General features: G+C 37.3%; 1 long non-coding RNA gene across 5 annotated transcripts in view; it reads left to right on the top strand.

The window, feature by feature from the left end:
• Nucleotides 1–12,425, top strand: part of LOC106967111 (uncharacterized) — a 78,359-nt gene that overhangs the window by 27,319 nt on the left and 38,615 nt on the right. For 4 of the 5 annotated variants that reach the window (XR_008289432.1, XR_008289434.1, XR_008289431.1 and 1 more), the window contains 3 exons: nt 5,948–6,349; nt 6,765–7,063; nt 12,016–12,152. This is a non-coding gene — a long non-coding RNA (uncharacterized LOC106967111). The remainder of the gene's footprint in view (nt 1–5,947; nt 6,350–6,764; nt 7,064–12,015; nt 12,153–12,425) is intronic. The other variant, XR_001428884.3, reaches the window with a different exon arrangement.

Consider the following 12,425-nt stretch of genomic DNA (forward strand, 5'->3'; position numbering starts at 1 on the left):
TGTTGTTTTTCCCGCCCAAAAGCCACATTAGGCACTGAAAATCTTTCATAAAAACTGGAGAGTCCCTGCCCAAAGAGATGCCTGGCAACTGGTCTTTCCCAATTCAAGGCTTTCTGAGATGCAGAGACAAAAATAGCCCAACTCAAGCCACCACTAAAGAACATTCCAGTGAGAAAATTCTCAGAATAATATTCTGAAAAGCTTAGAGTATGCTTTCCTTCAAGTATGAGGAAAAATTAAAGATACCTGACATGCATCCTCAAATTTGAAATTAGACACATGTTTCTCTTCTGGTAGAGAGATTTCTGAGGCCTGGAGGTTTAATGGAATGGGCTATGCCTTCTGGTTTTCAAGGGCCCATGTGTCTGGGAAGAAGATGGGGCAACTTTATTCCTGACCCAGTTCTCTGCAGTTTTTTAAGAGTCCGAGAGAGGATTGCATTGGTTTTTTTGTGTGTTTGCGTGTTTTTAATGTTTATTTATTTTTGAGGAGATGGAGACACAGAATCCGGTGCAGGCTCCATGCTCCAAGCTGTCAGCACAGAGCCCGACGCAGGGCTCAAACTCACAAACCATGAGATCATGACCTGAGCCGAAGTCAGACTCTTAACGACTGAGCCACCCTGATGCTATATGCAAAGGAGCATGAAGGTTAGTGGTGGGCATGAGCTGAAGAGCTACTCAGGAGGTCATAGAGGTCAAGTGGTTAGGCATTCATACCAGAGACAGGATTGGTGATTCTATACCTTTGGCCTGTCAAAGGGAGTCAGGGCTGTCCTTTGGAGACAGAAAGGAGAAGAAAAAAGGAAAGGTGAAGAAAAAAATATGCCCAAATATCACCTAAGCATCATGTTAATAGAAGATACTAGAAGAAGATGAAAGCAGTCAATACCAGAGTGAGGCCAGAGATATTTCTCTGTCACCAACACTATTTTTGCTTCACCATGCCCCCAATAGCAGAGAATAAGTACCTAGAAAGGGAAGAAGATGGGGTTTCTTTGAGCCAGAACCTGCCGCCTTCTTCCAAGAGCTGAGGAGGGAAGATTTTTAGTCTGTGGTGGATCAGGGAAGGGGATGATCCTTGAACTGAACTGACATTAAAATTTTTACAACACGGACACCTGGGTGTCTCAGTCGGTTAAACAGCCAACTTTGACTCAGGCCATGACCTCACACTTTGTGAGCCCCACGTCAGGCTCTGTGCTGACAGCTTGGAGCCTGGAGCTTGCTTCGGATTCTGTGTCTCCCTCTCTCTCTCTCTGCCCCTCCCCTGCTTATACTCTGTCTCTCTCTCAAAAATAAATAAACATTAAAAAAAATTTTTTTTAATTTTTACAACAAAAAGGAATATATACCATAGCAAACAGAGAAATCTCAGCTAGTAGCTGGAAATAATTTCTGGGAGAAAATTCTCCATGGGTCTCTTGCATTTCTGCACTTCTTTCAAACAGAGGCACTTAACTGCCTTTGTTCTGGACTACCTTTTCAAAGATAGCTGTATAATAAATAGCACTGAAGACAGATACAGTGTCTCCTGATGCCAAAGGCCAGTATAATAAAACTAATGTCTCCCTTCAGAGCAGTAAGCCGATTTACTGCCCATACTAAAAGATTTGGGTTCTGTTAGCTTGGAGTCCCTCTCCTACAACATCACCTACTATGTGTGCAGGTGTAATATGGTCCTCTTTAGGTCACTCTGTGAGGATTGAGACTTATGTAACTAGCACAAACATGATAATCCTCTGGCAACTACCACTGCTAAGAGTAACAACAGTCTGTCTCTTAGCTCTGACCAAGGTATCTTGTATCCTCTACCACTGACAGTGAAACTGTGGCAGGCTAATTGGTCTCATTTTTTTACAGTTCTTGATGGGGAGTACACAAGAGTGTGTATATCAGGGGATGTGCAAAAAGGGAACCTTTGTGCACTGTTGGTGGGAATGTAAACTGGTACAGCCACTATGGAAGACAGTATGGAGGTTCCTCAAAAAAGTAAAGGTAGAACTACCATATGACCCAGCAATTCCACTTCTGGGTATTTATCTGAAGGAAATGAAAATATTAACTCAAAAAATGCACTCCATGTTCATCCTTAACATTATTTACTGTAACCAAGAAAAATGGAAGGATTCTTGGCTACCTTTCTTGAATTAGTGATGTATTTATTGAGTTCCAGAGACAAATGTAAAATTTTTCGCATCAGACTTAAGTATCTTAATTCCCTAATTTCCTGTTAATAATATCCATCAAAAGCATTACATTGACTTTTTCCATGTTGTTACTCAGGGGGAGATGTGTATCTATATGTTCTTATTTTGACGTATTTCTTGTTAAGACTTACAATCTTTACACGATTTCTTTTTCCTCTGAGAGCAACTGAATTATGAAAAAAACATAGCTATGAAATTGATTTTAAGTGAGGTAGCCAAGAATCCTTTCCAGTGGGAGTGGTAACTTCAATTTTCAGATGGTTTTTATATAAATTGTCCCATTTGATTTTCACAAGAACATTAGATAGCATGACAGGCATTTTTATACACATTTCCCTAAATTAATTTTTTCAGGCTCTCGAGTGGGCTATTGTGGGGATTAGAAATTGAATCGAGAAGGACCTCACACCCTTTAATTGTTCAATAAATCGTAGCCATCATTGCTACTGTTTCACGTGGGTGAGAAGTGAGACTCAGGGTGATTAGGGCTTGCCACAGTCTCCTAACACACAGTCCAAAGTACCTCGCAGGGATCTCCACTTAATTTTTCCCTTCCCAAAATGGGGATTGACTTACCAATAGAAAAGCAACATGAATAATCACACTGATAGTATTCTACCTGAGGGACCTCAGGGTTTTAAGCTCAACATTTTTACTTCTGGACAAAGGGGCTCTGCCGAGTCCCTGATCCCATCAATTCCCCACACTCCCAGTGTTGATCTTCAGAAGACAAAGAAAAAGGGGCGCCTGGGTGGCTCAGTCAGTTAAGCGTCCGACTTCGGCTCAGGTCGCGATCTCATGGTCTGTGAGTTCGAGCCCCGCGTGGGGATCTGTGCTGATGGCTCAGAGCCTGGAGCCTGCTTCGGATTCTGTGTCTCCCTCTCTCTGTCTGTTCCTGCCCCGTTCATGCTTTGTCTCTCTCTGTCTCAAAAATAAATAAACATTAAAAAAAAAAAAAAAAGAAGAAGAAGAAGAGAAAGAAAGGAATCCCCTAGTCCTTTTCTCTTAAAGGTGGAGGAAAACATCTTTCGAAACGGCTGCTGCTGTCAAAGTCCAGGCCTTGATTTGTGAAGCTTGGTCTTGGAAAAGTACTAAATAGTAGTAAGATGGATTTACATTCGTAAACTTTGCTTTCCCTAAATGGGAGGAGAAAGACCACTCATGGGAAACAAAGACACCAGTCCTGCATCAAGACAATGTAGAACAGTAAATTAACTGCACACAAGCTCGGAAACTCAGTGTGAATGTAGGCCTAGAAATTTTATTTTAAGATAGTTTGAAGAGTCAAAAAACTCCCAGAGCCTATTCATCAGTCTTCACACCTCCTCTTTACCTGAGTCATGCACGTTGCTGGGGAAAGAAAAGCCACAAATGCAAATGCAGTGAAGTTGGTTGGAGACCAGTTGAAAGACAGGTCTCCTAAACCTAACCTTCTCAAGATGGGAAGATGTAAGTGTGAGAATTTAAATAAACTCAGATGCGGCTATTGAAAATCTGCTCAATATGCAGAGAAGACACGTGCAACATTTTCCAGAATATAGCAGTAAAAAGTTTTCTTATTTAAGAGGAAAACCATCTTAAGCATTCCCAAATAAATTAGCTTTGACTATTTCAAGCCATGGGAGAACCTGGTAATAATCATTCTTATGACCCACTGTCTGTCTGCTCACATTTCTCACAGAATTTTCCTGCTCTTTTAATTACATCTGTTTACATTTTTATCTGGCCCCAAAGAGGACTCAGTGTTGTCTCTTCACTTTCTGGCCTTGGTTCCCATTGACATCAGATTTCTCCATGTGAAAATCAAGCAAAGTGTATAAAATAAAAGTACAGCATGAATGACTTTTATCAATTTGCTTTGTTTTAGTGGCTTTTCCTATATAACGACTTTGCAACTCAATTTGTAACTTCAAGCAGTAGTCTCATTTGAACTGGGAGAGAAAGATCATGTCAGGTGTTGCGAAGCCACAGGGAAGGTGAGGGGGGTTGAGTTGATAAAATAGGAAAGAGGCTAATAGGCCCATATTCTTATCCTAGAAGCTTACCTACCATAGAAGAAGCCTGGCAGATGCCGTAGGGTGAGGTCAGCAAGGACAACTGGGCACTGGATTTGAGGACTGAGGCCAGGAAAGTGGCCCAACGAGGCACAGACCCCAATCAATTGATCTGAGCAACAAAAAAGTATCTGGGCATAAAGTCTTGAGGGACCAGGAAAAAGCTAGAGCAAATACTCCGTGAGTCTCCCAAAAGCCTTTTTTGAAAGAGCGGCTATGAAACATTAAGAGGAATTTTAGGTGGCTCAGTCGCTTGAGTGTCAGACTCTTGATTTCGGCTCAGGCCATGATCCCAGAGTTGTGGAATCGACCCCTGCATCGGGCTCCACCGTGGTTGGAGCATGCTTATGATTCTCTCTCTCTCCTTCTGCCCCCCGCCCCAAAGTAAAAAAAAAATAATTAAAGAGAGGAATTTAGGTGTGTCTGGTATTTTAGCAAACATCTCAGGGCGTATACATCTAGATGTGTATTGTCCAGCATATGAATCACCAAACAAAATTAATCTCTAATCCACTGAGGCTGCTGTTAACAAGCTCAGTTTTGAAATTCCTATGTTAAAGTTGCTTTTACAGCCCACTTAGCACACAGTGAGGTCAATGATATTTTTCACAGAGAAGGCTAGCAGAATTCATGTTGCGTCTGCTTGTTCACTCTAATTCCAAAACCTCACCCCTACACTTACCATAATCTCATGTAAAGGCAAAAGACTAAATTAGCTATCACCTGTTGTGGCCATCAGACATTTTGAAATAAAAATGTAGAACTCCTGCCTCATTTACACCCTAGGATCACTAATAGTGGCCTAGTGAGAGTGGTACAGAATGATTCCAGGCATGGAATAGCTCATTCCCAGAAGGCATTAGAAAGTTTGAATAGTTACAAAGGTTTATATGAGACTGCGTCTCACTGAAGTGGCTTGAGTAACCCTAGTGAATGTTCTGAAAAAATACACTTCTCATCATCTTATTCTGCATGTCCCAGTTGCATTGACTGGACTGCCATTGGCCCTCTCCATATACTTGCATGCTGGCCGAATCCCTTCCCAGGACCACAAACAGAAGGCAGGTTGATGTGCAGAATTCTTAGCCAGATAGGTACTAAGTGCCAGGGAGGTGCTGCTGATCTGAGATAGGGTCTCCTATTACCTCAGCGCCTAATTCAGTACTCTGGCAAAATGTTTTCAAAACTTGAATATTCACTGTTCTCAGTTCTTTCTCATTAATATCTTTCCAAGACACTTCATTTGTAGGGATTATACCTTCTAGGATGTTAAACCACCTTTTCCTACCACACACACACACACACACACACACACACACACTCCTGACCAGCTGTTTTCTATCTTTATAGTTTCCAAAGAGATGTACAAGAGCAGAGAGAGTCATAGTAGTAATAGCCATTGGGTTGTGGGGAGTGAAGAGAAATCTCAAAATAAGGCACCCGTTTAGTAGTTACCTAAGTTTCTAGACTGATGATTTACTTCTGACACAGGAAAAATAGCAGACAGGAAAACTTTTACCTATTCTTAATTGTCAAAATAAGCTTGGAGTACCTGTTGCAATTTTCTACCCAATTCTCTTAGCTTTGTAGTTTATGAAAATTCTTCATGGATACTCGTAATGGGCTTATTGTCAATTCTGGTTTAGAGCGCTCTAACTTTTGTGATTTTCCTCTGCCTTCACAGATATTTTTGTGCAGAGTTGAGACCAGCTGGATCCTGGGCTGCAGACCATATGCCATTTACAGCAGAAACCTCTTTCCCCTCTGGTCCTGCTTACCATTACTCCCATCTTCTGATTTCCTGGATTTTGGCACCTCAGTACAATTTTTACATCTGCTTCTTAACTGGGTTGGTGACCCTCCCTTTCCAAGCTTCTTGTACATTGACTCTGCACACACTTCTGGGATCTGTTCATTTCTTTGGATTTCATGACATCTATCCCCATCTCTTAACCTACTATTGTTCCAGTTTTTGTACCGATACAATGACTAAACAGACTTGCCCATCACCACTGAATCACAGCCAAACAAAGGGTAGTAATGATTATTTTGTAATACCACAGTCTATGTATAGTCCTTGAATCAGGTGAGTTTTTCTTTCTGGAGTGTAAGTATTATATTATTATTATGTACTTATTAATGTTTTTGTGTGCAGCCTATGGCCTTTTACCACTAAAGACAATTTCCCCTTCATGGGCGCTAAATAGAAAATGTATTTATTTAGGCAGGAGCCTTAGTGAGATCTGGATTGCCAGAGAATATCTTATATTTGGAAAAAAATACAAAATTATACATGAGATCATTTGAAGACCTATGTGAAGAACTGAAGCAAGACTATGAAGTGTGATGTAACAAAAAATTATTGGGTTAAGATCTGGAGCTTTTATGTTTACAGTATTATTGTAAACCTAATCTACTGAAACTAAATTGATTCATAGGATGGATATCTGGTCATGCTTAATTGTATTAATTCTCACCTTTCCTTATCTTTTTGGACTCAGAGGTGGGAAGAAACAAGAATTTTGATGTGCTTGGTACTCTTGCCCAAGCACTGAAGCACTTTACAAGGGAACAAAGGTTTGTGCTTTTGAAATGACCTCACAGTGGATCTAACAATGTACCAGTTAAATCTTATTCCAGAATGCAATTATTTCATTATTAAAATGAAGCACAGAGAGTTAGCTGCTGTTAGCAGCTGAAAGAATAGCATCACTGATTTGGAGAACTTAGAGAATTCTTCAGACATCCACCAAAAAATCAGAAGGCCAGCACCATGAGCAATGAGGTCACGATCTTTAAGGTGACTACTCTAGTAATAGGTTTTCTGTGTATGTCCTGTCTAACTCTTTAAACTTTTATCATATAGTTAAAAACATCTACATTATTTATATATTTCTATGGAGCAGTATACATTTCTTTATGCATCTGATTTCACAATCCCTTTTGGATTAAAAAAGGCATGAGAAACAAACAGCATACTTTTGAGTTGTCATGTAATTTGTTTAGTTACATATCTTTTTTCCCTTTGTGAAGGGATTTGATATTTTTATTTATATTTTTCTTTAAATGTCCCCTTCTTATTCTTTGGAATATGAGGCCAGCATTCTTTAAGATATTACGTCTTTGAATCTGAAGTCTTAATCTGATGTGATTTAGTTTCTACATAGTTTATACATGTACATCACTATATTTCTAGATACCTAATTTAAAAAAAAATTTAAGTTTATTTATTTATTGGAGAGAGAGAGACAGAGACAGAGAGGGTGGGGGGAAGGGCAGAGGGAGAGGAAAAGAGAGAGAATCCCAAGCAGGCTCTGCACTGTCAGCACTGAGCCTGACGTGGGGCTCAAACTCACAAACCGTGAGATCATGAACTGAGCCGAAACCAAGAGTTGGATGTTAACCGACTGGGCCACCCAGGCCCCAATACCTAATTTTTGAAACTGATTTTGTTTGCTGCTGTATAAAACATTTAATTGGATTTATACTACTAATGAACAAAGACACTGAGGTCTTTTTATTGTGTTTCTCTGCTTCTTTTTTTTTCTTTATTTTTTTAAATGTTTCTTTTTTTTTTTTAATGGCACCTTTCTTCCCCCAGAAGAGTCTATATTTCAGAACATATGGTCTGCCAACTTTGTTCCATTTCACTGCTGCATTGATACTTCATTGTGATGCTATATTGGGAGAATTCATATATATTGAACAGGGGCTGCCCAGAGTGTGTGAGATGAGCCGACAACAATAGCATATGACCAATAATGAATTAGAGAGAAGACAGCAAAAACAGAACTTAGGGAACTAGAAATAAGATTAAAGTACAAAATGCAAGTACACACCTGAGAAATTAGTTTTAGTTCAGCAGGACTATCGTTTGATTTTCATAAAGCAGACTCTGGATGCTGTCAAGTCTAAGTCTTTACTGGCAACAAAATTTTCTGCAACGGATAGTATTATATGCATTGGAAAAACATCATTAGTCACAATTAGTTATCAACAAACCGTGAGTTCTTTGATGGCAGCATCTCAGTCTATTCTTTGAATAATCTGAAATATTGAATGATCTATTAAAAACCACTTCCTCAACCCTAGTAGATATTATTGTTCATGAACTAGGATGTCCTCGGCATTAGAGAGTTCAGCGTTGCAGAAGGGAAGGCAGACAGTAAGCAGGAGCCACAGATCATTATGACCCGGTCTCAAAAAGTTTGCATTTATACAATCCACCAATAAAAAATTTTAAGGCATGCTCCCCACTATATGTATTTTTTTATGTATTTTTATTCATAAATGTTTTATGCATACCTCGATTAATGCTTATTATCTCAAGTTACAATTCATGCTAAAAGAAAGGTTCATTTTCAATGACTTTTGTTATAAATCCACCTTCAAATAGTATTCTTAGTTATTTCAATTTTTGGTCTGATTTCCTTAGATAATAAAATTATCTTAGCACATGATTTTTAATGTGAGCTCTGCCATTTTTTTGCTCACATGTGCTTGCATTATGGCCTCATGTTTAATCCATGGTTTCTTTGCAGAAACTTTTAAAAGCCACCCTTTAAAGGCTTACTTCAGAATTTTAACTTGATAACATGATATGTAAATCTAATTATCTGGGCACACACCAGATTGCCATGGGTCCTCTGATACAGTCCCTGCAAGACGAACCCCCTTAGCAAGCCTTCATAGGACACAGCAGGCACAGACCCATGTTGCAAAAATCTCTTACATATACAGATAACTTTTGTGGTTCCTCCCAAACTCATGTGCAACGCTCTTCTATGTAACACCACTATTCACTAATGAACCACCTAAAAGATCAGCACACAGAACTGCATTTTCCATTTGAAAAAGTCTGTGAAGAAAAATGCCAATGAACAATTTGATGAAAAAAATTTTAAGGTAAGACAATTAACAAAACACAGAGTTTGAATGTGGAAAGAACTAAAATTTGTCCATATGGGGGAAAATAATCAGTCCACCAAAATACAGAACACAGATACTATAGTAGTAGAAAGATGTAAGAAGAGAAAGACATTGAAATGAGGTTAATGGAAAGTTTATGAATCTTTTTGTTTCTTAATTTTGAATCTTTATGAGTTTTTTTTTTTGGTGGGGGTGTAAAACATTTAAGTTCTACTCTCTTAGCAAATTTCAGTTATATAATGCAGTGTTATCCATTATAGTCACCATGTTTTACATTAGATCCTCAGAACTTATTCATCTTACAGCTAAAAGTTTGTACCCTTTTATCAACTTCTACATATTTCCCCCAGCCTCTGGCAACTGGCACTACTTTCCTACTCAGTGCTTTTGTGAGTTTAACCTTTTTTAAAAAAATTCCACATATAAATGATACGATGCAGTATTTGAATTTTCTTTCTCAGACTGACTTATTTCAATTTGCACTGCCCTCAAGTTCCATCCGTGTTGTTGCAAAAATGGATTTCCTTCTTTCTCATGGCTAAATAATATTCCATTGTTATATATATATATATATATATATATATATATATATATAACACACACATATATACACATGCATATATATATATACATATATATACACACATACATATATATATACACACACACACATATACAATGATATATACATATACAATGATATATATATATTATGATATATATGTGATATATATGTATACAATGATATATATAATGATATATGTGATATATATGTATATATACAATATCACATATATATATCATACATCTTATTTATCCATTGATATCTGTTGATGGACAGTTAGGTTATTTTCACGTCTTGGCTACTGTGAATAATGCTGCAATGAACATGGGAATGCAGATATCTTTTCAAGATTGTATTTTCATTTCTTTGCATATATATCCAGAAGTAGGATTGCTGGATGGTATAGTAGTTCTATTTTTAATTTTTTGAGGAACCTCCATACTGTTTTCCATAGTGGCTGCACCAGTTTGCATTCCCACCAGTGCACAAGTGTTCCCTTTTTCTCCACATCCTTGCTGACGCTTGTCTCTTGTCTCTTTGGTGCTGCAGTTCTAACAGGTGTGAGATGATATTGTGATCTTGATTTGTTTTTCCCTGGTTAGTGATGTCAAGCACCTCAACATGTCTTCTTTAGAAAAAAGTCTGTTCAGTTCCTCTGTTCATTTTTTAATTGGACGATTTGAAGCTTTTTGCTATTGAGTTTCATGACTTCTTTATGTATTTTGGATACTAACCCTTTATCAGATATACAATTTGCAAATTGGTTGCCTTTTCATTTTGGTGATGGTTTCCTTTGCTGGACAGAAACTCTACAGTTTGATGTAGTCTCACTTGTTCATTTTTGCTTTTGCTTCTTTGCTTTGTGTGTCAAATCCAAAAAATCATTGCCAAGACTTAGTCAATTACTGTATAATTTCTGTACAGTTTTGGTTTATTTTGTTACCACACAGTGAATCCTTAACTCTAAGCAACAGTTTACAAGTGAGTTTGATTGTTTAATCCCAATCTACTAATGATTTGAAATAAGTAAACATATATATTTATTTAGAATCTATTAATGGTAATGGATCATTAAAATCAACTCTCTAAAGAAAATTCATACACATTAAGAGTTCTCAGGAGTGTCACCTAAATGTGATTCCCTTTTGAAAAACAGAGAGCAAACCATAATAAGCAAAATAACATTTTAAAGTAACTTCTGCACTGTTAATTATTTCAACCAATAAAAAGTTGCTCCTAGGGGTGCCTGGGTGGCTCAGTCAGTTAAGTGTCTGACTTTTGATTTTGCCTCAGGTCACAGTCTCACGGTTCAGAAGTTCAAGTCCTATGTCAGGCTCTGCACTGATAGTGTGGAACCTGCTTGGGATTCTCTCTCTTTATCTCTCTGCTCCTCCTCCAGTCATGCTTGCTCTTCCTCAAAATACACAAAAAAATAAATAAAAATTAAAAAATAAAAAGTTGCTTCTAGTCATCAAACTTTGATATAACAAAGAATAATAATAGTATAAATAATGTGATGCAAGTTAAGAGGAAAAAAAGGATACTCCATTTACTGAAAGTCATTTAACTTGTCATGCAGACAACTTCCTGAAACACATGTTCAGATAAGAATTAAGACACTGAAACATATAACAGTTACTAATTCTTAATATATAAATAAAACAGAGTTTATATTAAAAGTCATCCAAGAAATGCAGATTCATATTGCTTCCTAGAAATTTCTTTTGATATAATTGGCAAAATGAAGAAATGTGACAACATCCTAGCTTTGTATGTGTATCTTTTAGTTGCCTAGAGAATGCAAACATATTTTAAAACCCAGAAATGATATGGATCTAATTTCTGTTTTACTGTCTTGCTAAATTAAGTGGCTATAGATAACATGCAGAATATACCTTTTTTTTAAAACTGAGAATATAAACTATTTATAACAGTTACTTTTATTTAAACAGAAAGACATAGGCATTTATGTGATTCCTCAGGCCAGCACTGTTTTGATGTGACAAAGAAATAATCATCAAAATGCAGCTCCTTAAGTAAGTGTCTGATTTCACACTTTAGGAAATGTGCTATCTTTCTGGTTGAGCCAGCAAGAATTGAGAAAGATTAAGAAAGTGTTTAAAGATGTTCATTAAAAAGTAGTTATAAAAATGTGAAAGAGACACAGCACCAAGCATGCCAAACAGAGTAAAACTGTCATCAAAAAGATTCAACAGCTATGAAAAGAGTTCTTCAAAATCTGCCACATTTTTTTCCAGATAAGAAAATCTATCAATTCCAAATGTCCACATTAGTCATGCATAAAGGCACCAACATTTCACAGAAAACAAACAAATCTATCCCAACGAACCCTTGCTGTTTATCACATTCACCAGAGAGGCTAGAAAAAGTCGAGGTAAGTTTTAGTTCTTAGTGAAGTTTTTAGTCCTAAGGTGTTTTTCCAGAACATGAACATTATAGCTATTTGGTTCTCCTTAAATTTTTTTCATCGCAATTTTTATCATTCTACTTTTATTTTTTTCAATGCATTGTTTTAAAAATTACAGACGTACTACATACTCATATTAAATTGCAAAATAATACAAGATATATAAAGAAAAGGTTAAAATTCTTTTTTCCTCCTCCAAAATCTCTATGTTTATTGTCCTGGGAAATGTGCTAATAGCCT

Source organism: Acinonyx jubatus, chromosome A1, assembly GCF_027475565.1.
Source record: "Acinonyx jubatus isolate Ajub_Pintada_27869175 chromosome A1, VMU_Ajub_asm_v1.0, whole genome shotgun sequence".
NCBI lineage: Eukaryota > Metazoa > Chordata > Mammalia > Carnivora > Felidae > Acinonyx > Acinonyx jubatus.